General features: G+C 35.7%; 1 long non-coding RNA gene across 2 annotated transcripts; it reads left to right on the top strand.

The window, feature by feature from the left end:
* The first annotated feature begins 4,044 nt into the window (after positions 1–4,044).
* On the top strand, positions 4,045–8,562 carry LOC306881835. 2 transcript variants are annotated; one of them, XR_013785169.1, is made up of 6 exons: positions 4,045–4,171; positions 4,297–4,417; positions 4,601–4,666; positions 4,753–4,835; positions 5,199–5,248; positions 5,355–8,562. It is a non-coding gene; the product is annotated as an uncharacterized lncRNA (long non-coding RNA). The 2 variants fall into 2 exon arrangements; XR_013785170.1 differs by having other exon boundaries at positions 4,052–4,171; positions 5,194–5,248.
* Positions 8,563–14,548: the final 5,986 nt, after the last annotated feature.

The raw sequence follows: 14,548 nt of genomic DNA, 5'->3' as shown, positions 1-14,548 counted from the left end.
CATGTCTTGCATACGTCTGTGCATGGTGGTTCTTGAAGCACTGACTCCAGCTGCAGTCCACTCTTTGTGAATCTCCCGCACATTTTTGAATGTTTTTTTTTTTTTCACAATCCTCGCCAGGGTGCGGTTATCCCTATTGCTTGTACACTTTTTTCTACCACATCTTGTCCTTCCCTTCGCCTCTCTATTAATGTGCTTGGACACAGAGCTCTGTGAACAGCCAGCCTCTTTAGCAATGACCTTTTGTGTCTTGCCCTCCTTGTGCAAGGTCTTTTGGACAACTGTCAAGTCAGCAGTCTTCCCCATGATTGTGTAGCCTACAGAACTAGACTGAGAGACCATTTAAAGGCTTTTGCAGGTGTTTTGAGTTAATTAGCTGATAAGAATGTGGCACCAGGTGTCTTCAATATTGAACATTTTCACAATATTCTAATTTTCTGAGATACTGAAATTTGGGACTTTCATTAGTTGTCAGTTATAATCATCAAAATGAAAGGAAATAAACATTTGAAATATATCAGTATGTGTGTAATGAATGAATCTAATATACAAGTTTCACTTTTTGAATGGTATTACTGAAATAAATCAACTTTTTCATGATATTCTAATTTTATGACCAGCACCTGTATGTGTCAGCTTCTCACACTGTTCAAGTATGATTCTTGTTTTTCTTAAGTTGGATGGTGTTTGTGTACTGCATTTTTTTTATTTTTTTTTATACAGATTCTCAGCTGGTTGGAAATAAGGACTTCTTGGAAGCCTTCATCAAGCATGTAGCTTAATTTAATCTCTTCTTGGGATCAGAACATTGATCTTATACCTCTTCCAATCTTCAGTTTTTAGCAGTCAGAAGTATTTTGCTGTATGTTCTGCTCCCGTTTACAGGCTTTAAAGGACTAGCTTGCCTCCAAATGTTGCAAACAGTAATTTAGCAGAATGCCCAAGTTACTCTTTTCATACAAAATCCTGTTCCATACAAATGCTGTCATTTTCAAAAATAGCCTCAAACAACTTTGATTTTTTGACTATCTGATGGTTAGGTGGCGGTCTAGTTTTCCAAAAAAACTAAAAAAATAATCCTTTTACCAAATGTAATAACTTGCTACCCTTCTGAAACATTGTTTTTAGTTGAAGTCATAAATGTCTCTTGCTTTTTAACTCCTTCCCTCCACTCAGCCTGGATCCATTCTGGTAATGCGAATTAGTTTCACAATTATTAAAATTTTTTTTGTCACATTACTGAAGAGATCTGGTTGTAAACAGCTTCATGTTGTTTTTAAAGCGCTAGAAAATTTAGCTTTCCGTCATATAGTTTTATAATCTTATTCTCCCTGTTCTGTCCTGGCAATGTTGAGAGACCAGTGGAATTTGTGCTCATTTAAGTTTTTTTGTACTCATTTATTGATTATTCTGGGCTAGTATAATGATTTAAATAGACTGAACGTAAGTCTTTAAGTAAATAATGATTTTAATTTTGTACAATGTTCCTTTTAAGCTGTGTAGCAAATTTAGTATAATAAAGGCTCACAAGGTTATATTGACAGAATAATTAGAAATCATTGTTTTCTTTCCTTAGTTTCACTCGAATTAATTCTGGAATTGGCATGAATTCAAGTTCTATTATCAATAGATTTCATCGGGGGCAGGAGGCTCTCTTCATGATGCCTCTGATTAAGGGTGTCCAAACTGGAGAGCCCTTGTCCGGCTGAGTTTAACTCCAACCCCAATTAAACCTGAATACACCTGAACCAGCTACTCTAACTAACGTCTAACTAAGCATACTAGAAGCTTCCAGGCAGGTGTTTTGAAGATGGCTGGAGCCAAACTCTTCAGGACAGTGGCCCTCGAGGACTGAGTTTGGACACCCCTGCCTTTTATGAATAGAGTTTGGCTTATGGACTCTTAAAGTCAGATCAGCACGGGGAAGGACAGTGCGCTGTTTTGGCAAGATGCTTATTCCCTGCTCATGAAAATGAAGCACAACTCCATTCAAGCCTTCAATTCAAGCCTCTCAATTTTTTGGTAACTCAAAGGTTGTAGATGTAGAGAGAACTATTACAGTTGTGCTCTTGAGCAAAGGGATCCAAGTTTTATTAAGTTGTAGTATACCCATTTTTAAATATAAGATATTTAATGGTTGGCATTACTGGGATATACAGAAGGTCAACAAAATGGTGGAATTTTATTTATTTGTTTTTGCAAAAAATTATTCAACAAACAATATTCAACAACATTATTACTCAGGTTATTTATATATATATATAATATGTGTATATATAGGTCAAGACCTGCAAATATGTTTTCATATATCTGATACTGTGTCTTTGTTTTTCAGGACAAGTAAATCATGGCAATAGTTAATCAAGACAGCTAATTATTTTTTAGAACTCATTGCTGCTGAGGATTTCTTTCCTCCATTAGGGGTCTCTGTTGTCACATCATAATTCCTGTCTCACGCCTCCTCAAGTCCTCCAACATACAAAGATATTTTTGTAGACATTCAGCATCAGCAGAGCTTGACTGTTTCCCTGAAATATATGACAGCAGCTTGCAGACCTTGCCTGCGCACAGGGTCCGTCACTGTACCTCTCTGGCTGCTCCGAGCCCTTCGAAATGGAAATACAGTCACTGTAATATGGTGACCCTCCAACATCAACCCCTGAAATCAGCACCCCCTGTCTGTCTGTCTGTAAAAAGGCGCTATGATAGACTTTAATAACAGTGACACCAGTGCCAGCTCTTTGACCTAAGTGTAAAGTCCCTTATGGCCTCCTGGTGCCTAATTTGCATGTAATTTTGATAGATGGCTTAGATTCAAGGCCTGCGTCTTTTGGGGGTGGGTGGAGAGGTTAATTTGTTCATCATAATGATTCAGTTTTTTTCTCCTCGAATGCCAGTCTCATCATTCACTTGCCCGCCCACTGGAATTAATACTAAAACATTTGCACGCTGATGAACAGTATTGATAAACGGTGTAATTAATGTTCTCTAATCACAGAAGCGTTATTGACTGGACAAGTATATTCAAAAACACCTCAGTCTCTCAGTATGTGGAATGAAGAGCTAAAGCAAACGAACAGTATATCAGCACCATTCAAGGCATATGGCTGGTGAGAAAAGATAAACTTGCTATGAACTGGACAGCTTTTTGCTGCAAGTTATTCATGAATTCCACCCTTTTTGTAAGGGATGCTGGCATAGAAAATAGCCTTTAACAAAATACCCAAAGCGTAACTAAAAGACCTAATTATTTGAGCTCTTTGCTACACAGTAAAATCGTCAGTGTTAATTAAGCAGTGTTACTCTCCGTTTACTCTTAAGGAGTTAATTTAACAACAAATAGTGAAAAATGCCCTCTAGTGTCGGTGAAAATGATCAGAGTTGAATTCTGCATTGTTAACTTTACTCTGTTAAGCTCCGCCCCTCAATCTACCCCGAAGACCACTGCACAAGTTGTCTCGTCGCCATTTTCTTCTGCCTTGCGCCAAAAGGTAAGCTCTTTTAATTAATTTGTTAAAACATAAGTTTAATATTTGAGGTTAATAATTATGCTACTATTAATGCATAAGTTGTAGTTATTTTTTAACTTTGTGTAATTTGAATGGTTTAAACTCGGAAATATCGAATAGGCAAGTCAGTATGTTGGAGAAATGTGCTTTTTCATCTCAATGTGGTAACGTTAATGATAAAGTTTAAATGATGTCAGTAATCTTACTTAATTAGATTGTCAGATGTATTTAGCTTTGGTGTACTCGCTTCATTTGTTTTTTAAACGTTCAATTATGTAACGTCACAATGTACGTAAATACGTTAAGATGACTAATTTTTATGTATTGGACGGTCGAAATCTTCTAGGTAGGGCCCATTTAGATATGGCTCCGACCTCCGTTTATACTCATCTCACTGTTCAGCTCACGAAAGACTAAATGTGTCCAACGGCATTAATTAAGTACTGTGAAGACAAATTAGTCGAACGCCGCCATTGCATCTTTACTGAAGCCGCGTAGATGGCGCTGTGGGAGTAAGTTAGCGGTAAATCCGCTCAATGCTCGCGACGAAGAAGTCAATTATGGGGCAGGCGGAACGTCTCATTTAAAAACAGACGCGTCTTTGTTTTTCGTTATTTATTATATTTTGTTATTAGACATGCACAGTTAGTTGGCCTGATCATGTAAGTACTGGTACAAGTAACGTTAACGCATTTTAAAATGTTGCTTGTTTATAAAGAGTGACTGTTATTGGCTTGACATAGCACATATTGCAGAACTAATGTATTATCTTTCTCCTGTTTTTAAGTAACAAGCTTCTCCTGTACAGTCAACTCAGTCCCTGTCTTCATCCTTTGACTCCAGGACACACTCATTATTGAAGAAAGGTCTTCCAGTAAAGGAATGAGATTAGATGATGGAGCTGAAAGGTGGGCAAGAAGTTATTACTTATGCATTTGGGGGACTGTTAAACTCATAAATCTACTTAAAAACACAACATTAATTTGATCTCTATAAGGTAAAAGTATTTAAAATTAAGTATTATTTGAAGTAGTGCTTTCTTTGTTTATATACCATATTTATGTTTTTGCTTTGCTTTTTTTTTTAATAAGCTGGCCTGATCGATTCTCGATGAAAAAAGAAAGTGTTCTGACAGCTGACATTAAAGAAAATAATAGGTAATATTTCATATAACTGTGCATATATGATAACGATATGATATATATATAATTTTTATATTTAATAATAATAATAATTTTTGCAGTGCATCACCACCAAGGAAGGTGAATGAAAACTGTGCCAGAGGAATTGTGCCTTTGTTCCTGTACCTTCTTCAAAAATGGCTACGTAAGTATCACTGTTTTTGTCTTAGTTTTAATACATTGTTGACAACTATTAAATGTTTTGATCACATGCCCATAATACAGGTGGTGTATTTTTCTCTTGGATTTTAAAACACTTTCTCCTCCTTTTTCTGTATTTTTGTCTAAGAAGCACCGGAATCATAACTATACAGAGAGGCATTTCTAAAGAACGAGGAATATCATTTGAAGATACAAAATGAAAAGAGAATTCTCATTGTGCCACTTTTCACAGCAGTTTTGTAGCCATTGAGTTGCTTTAACTGTGACTAAGGATTGACTTCGTATAGTATTCTTTAAGCATTGTTGATGATCTTAAAATGCTTTGTTTGTGTCTTGTCAAGGCCAGAAGAGACAAGGAAAGGTGTCTACGTCTCAAGTAAGGATATCTTCTAAAAGGTTTGTTTTTAATTATTGTTTTTGTTATTATTTTTTGTATTTTTTTTTTTTTTTTTAATTTAACACATCAGTGATAGTCCTCTGCAATTTGCTTGTTTTTTTTCAGAGTGGAACAAGCATTGAGGAGCATATTCAAGACATCGCTGGAAGTGCTCAGCCCTGTCTCCTGGCTTAGGAAAGAATTATTCAATTCACCAGTACTTCAGTTTTGATCAGCAGGCCATTCCATGCAAGTCAATCTCTTCTCTTGATGCCTTTGACAAACTGTTTAATGGGGTTAATTTACTCAAAAATGAAAACTGTCATCATTTACTCACCCCCATGTCGTTCCAAACCTGTAAGACTTTCTTTCATCTTCAAAACACCAATGAAGATATTTTAATGAAATCTGAGAGATTTCTGTCCTTACATTGAGAGTCCACGCAACTAGCACATTCAAGGCCCAGAAAGGTAGTAATGACATCATTAAAGTAATCAATGTGACTCCACTGGTTTAACCCTCTGGGGCCCGCTGTATCGCCGGCGATACGAACTCGGTTTTTTTAAGATAAGTGCAAAAGACACTAAAAGTACTCTGTTGATTTTGGTCACACAAATAAGTGTTATACATCAATCGAAACTGTTAAGTGTCTACTTTTTTTTGAGTACAATGACGATTACAACAAAACTTTGTGGTTTTGGAAAAAAAAAAGAAAACCAACAGGATGCGCTCTCTGTCTTCTCCGTCTCCGCGATATATTTATAGTAACGCGTCACTAAAATGAAGTGTAACTCAGTGAATACTCAACACAGAAACATGAGAGTTATCTCTATAGAAAGCCTAAAGTGTCTGCTTTCAAATGAAGTAAGTGTTATCGAAAACAAATGTTCTGTGATAAAGTAATCCGTATGAAACCGACACCATGTTCAATCTGTCCAGTCTAACTCATTATTTCTAATGAGATCCCGCCCCCTCGTGTTCACATGTAAATAACCACGTGACGCGCGCGCGCTTGGAGACGCCCAACAACAAACAGTCACGAGACTCTGTTGCTGCTCGTTTCTGGAAGGAGACGCGCTGAGTAAAGGCTGGATTTACCTCAGAATGAGTGCAAGAGTTCATACAGAAGATCGATCTGAGTAAGTAATGCTTCTTTTTTGCATTAGTTAGCGTGTTATTGTGACAAAGTTGAACGCGTTTAGTTGGGTTTTCCCAACCGACAACATGATGAATGCTAGCATCTAAGAATGTTTAGAAGAATATTTAATGTTCACAAATAGATTTAATAGCGTGCTAAACAATAACAATTAGTTTCTCAGATATAAAATATCCTTTTTTAATGGTACAAAGTACATCCTTTTGTAGTTCACAGCATACGTGAGTCTATTGCTGCAGAATCATAACAGCTAACGTTACTATAAAACCATACATACTAGGCTGTATGACTGCAAAATCATAGTTGTTTTTCTCCCAAACTGTAATTCCAGACTACGGTGTTTGAATATGATGGGCAATTCATTGTATTTCAATTTCTTATGGTGCGGTGTTGTATTCATGCTCTATATAAAACAATAAAAGTAATACGAGAGTAAGTTACATTGTAACATGATGAATGCTACGAGTCTAAGTATGTTTACAACATGTTTATTATTAATAGCCTACTCTGTTCAAAAATAGATTTTAATAACGTACTAAACAATAATAATTAGTTTCTCAGATATAAAATGTATTTTTTTGTGTATGATAGTACAAAGCATGCATGAGTCTATGCTCACAAATGTTTTTTTTTGGTTGTTTGTATTTTTTTGGACCAGGTACCTGAACCACAGATGAATCCTGATGACTTTCTTCAATATCTTTTCCTCTGAGAGCACTGTACCAACATCAGATGGTCAACTACACTGATATTCTATGGTAAAACAAGATCCTTGGCTACTGATTGTGTTTTTTTCTTCTTGAATCCATGGAAATAAGTAAATATCAGGTATTTGTTTCACTTGTTGAACAGAATCTGTTGCAGGAATAACTCAAAGTCTGTTCACATCTCTGTGGTTAGATCAGTGTGCACAATAATGTGCCTTTGACCTTCATTATGTATGTTTTGATTATACTGTGTTGTAAATAAAATACAAATAATTTAAAAACCCCATTTTTTCAGTCTCCTCACACTCTCTGTCTTACCTGCCTCAGTCACAGTCACACTGATGGGCCATTAGCAGCTTTAGGGGAGGGCCCTTTGTCTCTCAGGTGAGAACCACTTAATATTCAAGGCTATTACCACTCCCTCGCATATACGCTTTCGATCACAAAACATGTCTTTAAAAATTTAAATCAATATATTGTTTTCTGTGAATGAGTAAGCTGAATGATTTTCACATAATTGTGAAGTAAATATTCTAGTTTACAAGACTGATTACTCAAAAGTCTTATTCAGGACGATGTAGTGTGGCTTTTATGGCCTTATTTCAGCTACATTATTTTCCCCAAAACTTACTAACCACGCATAATATTTTTTTTCTAAGAAATGCAGACATGTACATCCATCTTGGTCACATATTATTGTAGCACAGTTTGTGCTGAATACAAAAAAAAATACATGTTGGTCAATAGTATGATTTAAGAAGCTGAAATAAGCACAAATATCAGGGTATGTCAACACATCTCAAGGGCCCCAAAATGACCTCAGACCCCAGAGGGTTAACCTTAATTTTATGCATGCATTCACAAAATGTCTGCTTTAATTTCAAACAAAACACTCATCTGTCGTGCTCTTGTGTACGCTTGTCAGGGATTAATATTTTCATAAAGTGGTAAATTTGTATATATTTTTTTTCCTTCGTGCAAAGAAAGCACTCATGTTGCTTAATAAAACATTAATAAAAGTTAAATCACCATAGTCTCACTGATTAATTTAATGATGTCTTTAACACCTTTCTGGGCCTTGAAAGATGTAGGATAGAAGTCTGCCAGATTTCATTACAAATATCTTCATTTGTGTTCAGAAAATGAACAAAAGTCGTATAGGTTTGGTATGACATGAGTTTGTTCACCAAAAATTTGAATTCTCATTAAGGCACACTTTGTTTTTGGCACCACTTATAACACTATTCTACACAAGATGTACACTTTCATTCAGACCACTGTGTTCAACAGATGTTGGCAAAGTGAAGGTCCTTGTATTGCTGAGGTTAGAGCAAGGCTGCTTAGCTAGGTGGTTCAACAGCTTCTGTACTGAATATAGTGATGTATTGTCATTTAATGCAGATGTGATGTATTTTTGTGAGTGTAATTGTTTCTTGAGCATGACAGCATTGTAATAAATGTTTTAAATCTGACGTCGTTGATCTTGTTTTTTGTTGTGTTTGTAAAACACCAGATGGGATTTAAAATTAGAGAATTTTTCACTATTATAAATGTAAATGAATTCTACATAAGTGAAATATTAACACTAATTAGAGTACATTTTCCTGCAGAGTTAAATTGTGGTAACACAGAACAGAGTTAATTTCCCATAGTGTTAAACTCTGGTAACACAGAACAGAGTTAATTTTCCCTAGTGTTAAACTCTGGTAACACACAACAGAGTTAATTTTCCCTAGTGTTAAACTCTGGTAACACTATTCAGTGTTGAGCAGTGTTAATTTTTTACTCAAAATAGAGTTGATTTAACTCTGAAAATTTAACACTATGGCGAGAGTCAATTTATCACCAATTCTGAGTGGGACCAAATACACTCGGGCCGAGTGTTAAATTTAACTCTAATAGAGTTCATTTAACACTGCAAAATTTACTGTGTATTTATTGGTTCATTCCATTGGTTTCTATTCCTCCATTGACCGCTTATATCCTCAGGGAAGAAGGAACATATTTCATAATACAAGACTCCCCACACGAAGCTATGATATGATTTAAGTTTTTTCTTTCTTCCATTCTTTCTTTACCGTATAAATCACCGCCACTAATTTAGAGGACCAAGCATATCGGCAGGGACATTTGAGAATAAATTGAGTGTGAAGATTGAAAGGAATTAATGTCTACTTGACTGTGAGAAGAATGCCCCTGCCACATGAAAAAGAAGCAAAATAGTGGCGAGGATGGTTTTTCTATGCTGATTTGTACATTAAAGGTTGACTTAGCAAAGTCAGTTAATGTTCCTTACTCTAGAGACTCTTCTTTCTCCAAGCTGCAATTCCCTTTGTGCAATAAAAAGACCAGTGGACAATTTCCAATATAAAAAGCTCTTTATCACTTTTTTTTTTTTTACATCACGTTTCACTTTGAAACCAGCAAACTTACCCCCTTTTTGAGCCAGAAATAATTTATGTTCTTTTCATTTTACAGCTGTAGACAAAGAGATCTGTGATAATGCCGGTACAGGGAAAGACTGATAAGAGACGTTTTGATAAGAGGCATCAGAATCAACCAGGAAATTGGGAATGGGGCTATTCAGATATTTGTTTCTATTGCTTCAAATTATAACCCATCACAATGGATTCATAATAACAACAACCTCAAAAGTTGAATGAAATTGTTTAAAAGAAATGTTCCCCCTTCACAAACATTAGTATTAATGCTTTCAGCTCATTGACTCTGATGGTATGGTAGCGGAGAGAATGAGGTCCATACTGGCTTTTCAAATGCATTTCTGTTGGTGAGAAAACATAACACTGAATCTATCATTACAACTAGGCTATCTGCACGATATATTATAGTAGCATAGCTCATATACACAACCAGCCGTTTACTGTAGAAACGCTGGTGATCTTTTATTTCTACACATACTGTTTAAAGGTTTGAAGTCAGACTGTTTTTTTTTTTTTTTTTGAAAGAAATTAATACTTATATTCAGCAAGGACACTGAATGATCTAAGGATCCTCAAATGTAGCATGTTTTCTTCAAGAGAGCAACCATACATTTGTTTTTTCATTCATAATCATTTATAATTTAATCCTTTCTATTATTCCATTTAATCATATAATCATTTTAGCCATGTATATACCCATTTTGTTGATTTATTAATTGATTGATCATTTATATTAAATATTATTTTTCCATTGTTGTTTAGACTTAAGATGGTGGTAAGGGATGTTTGTGGAATGTTCATGGAAATTCGAGGTTTATGGGATGATGTGAAGCAATAATCTTCCATTTCTATGGCATAATTGTATTATTAATTGTTATTGCCATGAAAACAGCCTAAGATGTTGACATGGCATTAAATAAAAATATACTACTACTACTCAATTTCTATTGCTTGAGGTGTAATAACACTTGTTGGATGTGTACTGGACAGATAAAGTCTGAGCATTGAAACAACTAAGATTATTCAATAATGTCTGCTCCTTTTTATCGTCATTACTTCATCTCCTACTTCTGCTCTTCACTGGCTTTACTTAGTGAACTTTTTGGCTGATAGAACACTTAATACAGTTTTGGGTACCAGACAAGACTTGCTGTTAACGGGTTTTAGTTATTAGACAACTTTGCTAACTAGTTGTTCTGTTACCAGACAAAATAATTATTTTCTGACAGGATCTGGTGTCTGGGTGTCTAAAAATTGCAGTGAAAATAAATGTTGTTCTTTTGAACTTTCTATTCATCCTGAAAAAATGTTTGGGATCCACAAATATATTGTTTTCATCATTCTTGTGCATCAAATCAGCATAAAATGATTTTTGAAGAATCACATGACACTGAATGGCTTCTGAAATTTCAGCTTTGCCATTACAGGAATTAATTACATTTTTTAAATATTAAAATAGAAAAGCCTTCATTGAAATTGTACTAATATTTCACATTACTGTTTTACTATATTTTGATCAATTAAATGCAACCTTAGTGAGCATTGGAGACTTCTTTCAAAAACATTTAAAAAACATACCAACCCCAAATACTTAAACGGTGGTAAATCTACCATCTATGAAGTTTTAAAGACACCCACTTCCACCGAAACTAGGCTGGTGCCTTGCTCTTACTTGTCTGTGTAGTTTACCCCTGAGCTTCAAGCCTTGAAACAAATTCTCTCATCCTCTGTCAGTGAGTTAATTATAAATCGAACTCATCATCCTGCCACCTAGACCCTTCCCTCACCCCGTTTTAAAAAACAGCTCTCATTTCACTTTTGATAAAATGCTCTCTCTTCTGCTTCTGTGCCAATACACCTGAAAACGGAAGCTGTCACCCCTATAATTAAGAAACGTGGCTTGGATCCAATCTGCATGGAATAATTTCAGATCTATCTCAAATCTTCTTATCTAAACCGCTTGTTGCTTTACAACTATAATCGCATCTGCATACTCTCAGTCTCTATGACCGTTTTCAATCTGTTTTCACACTTTCCACGGCACAGACGCTGGTCTCTTGAGTAATATCAATGACCTTCTTTAACCTGCTGACTCTTGGTATCCTCATCCTGCTCGATCTTAGCGTTTCAGCTCAGTACATACTCCTCTCTTGACTTTCTTTTAAAGGAAACAGATTTTGCTCCCTCATGGTTTAAATAGTATTCCACTGACAGACGTTGCTTTTTAATATTTGCATGCGTCCTCTTGGTCATGTTGTCAGCCATCATGGTCTCAGCTTCCATTGCTCCGCTCATGACTTTCAGATCTGTCCTCCCACGCTGTTCTTTTAATGCCTGCATTTGAAAAGCATGGTTGCTTTAATTTTCTCACATCCAACATGGATTGATGTTATGCTGTTTTAGCTCTTCTCTCTTGGTTGGCCTGCAGTATCTGCTGAAATCACTGCAGTATGTTCAAACTTCTGCAGCAAAAGTCACCCACACCAAACAATGTGCCCACATCCTCTGTAAATTACATTGGCTGCCTGTCTCTTCTTTGTATCCATTACAAGATGCTTCTCCTAACCTTTAAATGTCTCAACGGCCTCTTGCTACATCTGTGAGTTTCTTCATCCCTAGATTTCGACTTTCTTTTTGTGAGTGCAAATTAATTTTGGTATCATGGCACCAAAACTCTGAATCTCACTCCCATTGAGGCTCCACAGCATCATCTCAAATTCCAAATAAAAACCTTTTCACAGTACTGTTTCTCGAACTCTGAATGTTTTTGTGTATTTCTCTAGTTACTCATGTCTGTCAGTTGCATCTGTCTCTTAAAAGTTCACGCTTTGTTGTGACGCGACATTGAGCTGTGGGAAAGGAGCTTAATAATAAAACGTATTACTGTTTATTATTATATGAGACTGAGAATGTCTGAGTGAGGCTAATCCATTGTATCTTTCTATGCTGGTTTTCATAATCTAAAGGCCTAAACAATTGGAGAAAAACATAGCGGCAACCTCTTTACTAATGTGAAATGTAAATGTGACATTCTCTATTATGTCAACACCTTGCAGACCCATTTTCATTTTTCTGTCTTTGTTTTCCCTGAAGACCCTCCTTTCCACGACAATACCTCAACACAACTCTTCTTTTTTCCATCAGGTTTTCATTGATTATCTTGAGGGTTCCCAGCCGGCACATTATACTGTGCATAATGAAATCACAACATCTCTGTGATTAGTTTTTTTTTCAACACACCTGAGGAAGGAGCTACACGGGAAAAACATTCATCTACATAAATACACATTGATGATGTGCCTATTCAAGTATCAACCTAAAGTAATATGGACATTAATCATGGTTGGACCGTTTGTTTTCATTGACCTTTAACATGACACTTAGCCTATATGATATGGTATAGCTATACGGTACATTCTTCTTCACTTTCTCAGCTTTTAGAGAAACCTGAAAATATATTATGCATTGCTGGAAATAAAAGGGTAGGCTTTAAAGTAACCAATTATATAGTTTTTATGCCACATGACCTTTGACTTTTTTCAAGACTCCCCTACAAGAGATATAACCAGCAGAAGTGCCTAAAAATTGCTCCATTAAATAGTTCACCCAAAAATGAAAATGTGCTGAAAATGTACAGGCCATACAGGATATAGACGAGTTTGTTTCTTCATCAAAACAGATTTTGAGAAATTTAGCATTACACCACTTGCTCACCAGTGGATCCTCTCCAGTGAATGGGTGCCGTCATCTTAGATGGCCTGAGGTGAGTAAACTATCAGCAAATTTAATTTTTTTGGGGTAAACTATTCAAATTTTTTACAGAAAATTTTGAAAATATGAATATTTTCAACACTGACAACTATATATAACAACACTGTACCACAGTGGAAAATTGCTGTGTTGCCATATGACAACTCTGTATAGTGGAATTGCACTCATGCATTTTCTCATTGGGAATGTATATAGGTAGTATCAACAGATATATTATTACATTTAATCATTTATTATTGTATAGAGTGTATAGAAACGGCAAGAATGCACAGTCTGCTTTTCCAAGTGACAATAGTGAGAAAGTTCAGAATTAGTTTTTAATGCTTCTAGGAACACTATTGAAGAACCCATTATAATGATGCACTCAGTTTTAGGTTGTAAGATTTTGAAGTGTATAAATATGTTCAATTAATTAAATATCGATTTAATTTAATGAGAAATTGATTTGAAAAACTTTTGACATAAGGCAATATTTCCTGTAATATTTTAGTTATTAGAATTATTTTATGTCCAAAAATAAAATGGGAAAATATTCCACTGTTACAATGTAAAGTGTACCATACCAGGATAGAATATAGAGCATCATAAACATATAGATAAATTGTGAAAAGTTTGGCAGATTCTCATTTTCCATAGTTTGACATTTCCCAACAGCATAGTTGAAACCATAAACAAAATTCATATTTCCTTGTGTCTTGCACAAGGTTTTCTATCTTTTTTTTTGTAAAGTTACTTTAACAATTCACAGCTAATATATTACATACACTCACCTAAAGGATTATTAGGAACACCATACTAATATTGTGTTTGACCCCCTTTCGCCTTCAGAACTGCCTTAATTCTACGTGGCATTGATTCAACAAGGTGCTGAAAGCATTCTTTAGAAATGTTGTCCCATATTGATAGGATAGCATCTTGCAGTTGATGGAGATTTGTGGGATGCACATCCAGGGCACGAAGCTCCCGTTCCACCACATCCCAAAAATGCTCTATTGGGTTGAGATCTGGTGAGTGTGGGGGCCATTTTAGTACAGTGAACTCTGTCATGTTCAAGAAACCAATTTGAAATGATTCGAGCTTTGTGACATGGTGCATTATCCTGCTGAAAGTAGCCATCAGAGGATGGGTACATGGTGGTCATAAAGGGATGGACATGGTCAGAAACAATGCTCAGGTAGGCTGTGGCATTTAAACGATGCCCAATTGGCACTAAGGGGCCTAAAGTGTGCCAAGAAAACATCCCCC

This window comes from Barbus barbus (assembly GCF_936440315.1).
Source record: "Barbus barbus genome assembly, chromosome: 2".
Lineage (NCBI taxonomy): Eukaryota > Metazoa > Chordata > Actinopteri > Cypriniformes > Cyprinidae > Barbus > Barbus barbus.
This window is presented reverse-complemented; position numbering and strand designations above follow the sequence as displayed.